The sequence below is a fragment of the Erinaceus europaeus genome, chromosome 8 (assembly GCF_950295315.1).
Source record: "Erinaceus europaeus chromosome 8, mEriEur2.1, whole genome shotgun sequence".
NCBI lineage: Eukaryota > Metazoa > Chordata > Mammalia > Eulipotyphla > Erinaceidae > Erinaceus > Erinaceus europaeus.
Window position 1 is genome coordinate 103377177 of NC_080169.1, and position 2601 is coordinate 103379777.

Consider the following 2601-nt stretch of genomic DNA (forward strand, 5'->3'; position numbering starts at 1 on the left):
AGTATAGCTTCACTATTTCTGAAGCATGCCTCCTGTATGTGGGGACTGAGGAATTGAACACAGGTCCTTGTGCCTGGTGTTTTGTGCAGCCCCAGCCATTTATTTAGTATTTATTTATTTTTCATCTTTATTTATTATTGGATAGCAACAGAGAGAAATTGAGGGGGGAGATAGAAAGGGGGGGAGAGAGAGAGATAGCTGCAGCCCTACTTCACCACTTGTGAAGCTCTCCCTCTGCAGGTAGGGACCAGAGGCCTTGAACCTGAGTCCTTGTGCTCTATAATACGTACACTTAACCAGGTGCACAACTGCCTGGTCCTGCCGTTTCTATTGTTAATACTTTGTTTATTTTGACTAGACAGAAATTCAGAGGGAAGGGAGAGAGAGAGAGAGAGAGAGAGAGAGAGAGAGAGAGAGAGAGAGAGAAAGAGAGAGAGAGACCTGCAGCACTACTTCACCAGTCATCAAGTTCCCCCCTTGCAGGCGGAGATCAGGGTCTTGAATCCAGGTCCTTGTGTACCTTGTGTGTTGTAACGTGTGCACTCAAACAAGCATGCCACTGCCTGCTGCCTTGAGTGCCCCTTGAAGCCAGTCATCTACAGCCAAGCCCAGTGTGCTAATCCTGCTTTGGCCTCTGCAAGAAGGGATGCTGGCATCTGGGGACAGAGCTTTATTATAGCTCACTGTGTGGAGCTCAATGTCAGGGAGCTGCCAGGGAGACAAGAAACAAACATAGCAGAGGGGGAGAGAGTGGGCCAGAGACATTTCAAAGGTGAGAGTTCTGGCTCATTAAGAAATCTACTCAGGTTTCTACTTTAGGGAGTTTTCCCCCTCTTTCCTGTTGAAATCAGAGCCTCTAACTTTTCCAGAGCAGATTCTTCTGAGATCAGATGAGATCAGGTGTGTTCAGGATGGTATGGCAGTAGACTCTGGAACAGATTCTAACAGCAAGAGGCAGAACCCTGGTTCTCATGCAGTTGCTTCTTCAAAGCTGCCTGAACTCAGCCAAGTCCAAGAAATCTGTCTAAATGCCTATTGGGTCTTGGGGTCCTCTGAAGCCGGGTCACTGGGGTAGGTACATCAGGGGTTCATGGCTCCCAGCCAGCAGGTGTGGCTTTGCTCAGAGTGGAGGTGATTGTCACCCCAGGTGGCTGTGAGAATAAAAGCCACCTTCCACTCACTGCTACTGTCCAGGGGCCCCACCCCCTGCTCTGTGAATTTTATTTTATCGTATTGAGAAAGAAAGAAGGAGACCAAAGCACAGTTCCACCACCTGTGATATTATCTTCAGTTTTCTTTTTCTTAAAATTTTGTTATTATCTTTATTTGTCGGATAGAGATAGCTAAAACTCAAGAAGGTAGGGGGAGATAGAAAGGGAGAGAGAGAAAGACACCTGCAGCACTGCTTCATTGCTTGTGAAGCTTCCCCCTGCCAGTGGGGGCCAGTGGCTTGAACCCAGGTCCTTTTGCTTTACCACTCACAAACTATTCCTCCTGCAGGTGGGGACTGGGGGCTTGAACCTGGGTCCTTGTACACTATAACATGTGCACTCAGACAGGTGCACCACCACTAAGCCCCTGGTTTTATTTTTCTGTCAAGTGATGAGACCAGAGTTCGAAACCAGAGCCCCAGACTTTCAAGACAAGTGTTCTATCACTGAGACACTATCCAATCCTACCAGTTCTCCACTATCTTTATTCCTGGTCTCTTCTGCCTCCACTTCAAGTCAACACTGACACATTTTCTTGTTCCTTCCTTTCTCTTATTCTATCCCTTTCCTGGACCAGGCCTGGTGGAAGTTCATAGCTCTTTCTAAGAAAGTCCACGAGACAGCTCTCTGAGTCTAGAGGGACAGACAGAAGGATGACCTCTGTAAATATCCATGCTGGTCAGCCTGCCTCCTGCTTTGGAAACCTTATCACTCTGCATTCTCAGAGCAGCTTCAGGAAGTAAGTATCACTATAATATTATCTCCATTTCATTAAGTTCTATATTACACCTATTTCTTCCCCACATTGAACAAATCTAGGAGACCTTGAAGGTGGTTCCATGGTAGGATGCGTGCTTTTCAGGTAAATCCTTAGTCTGATAAGATAGGTACAATAGACAGAACCATGGACAGAGCCAAGAGCAACAAAAACAAGAGAGGTGGTCTTCATAGATGATAGATGATGGAGTGGTGCTTTAATTTCTCTCTCTCTCCCTCTCGTAACAATATTTGGTTAGAGAGGCTTTGTGCTGGTATCACACATGTATGAGATCCTGAGTTTGTTCCCAGGTACCAAATAACACACACACACACACACACACTTCATGAACCTATCCCCCCGCCCCGAGTCACCCAGCTGACCAGAAGCAGTAAGTGTTCCAGTCAAGGTGTGTCTGAGTTCCAACCCCTCATTGCCAGACACTGGGTTTTGCTGCCTTGGGGGTGATAGTATATAGCAGAAGTGGAGTCTCACTCTGCCTGAAGGGCTCCTTAACTTCCCTGGACAGAAGTTTCAAACCACTAGGCCAGCTGGCCTAGTGTGCCACAAATAGCTGGGGTCCTGAACATACCTGAGTTTAGATTTGTGGGCAGAGGTAAGCTCTGGTTTCTT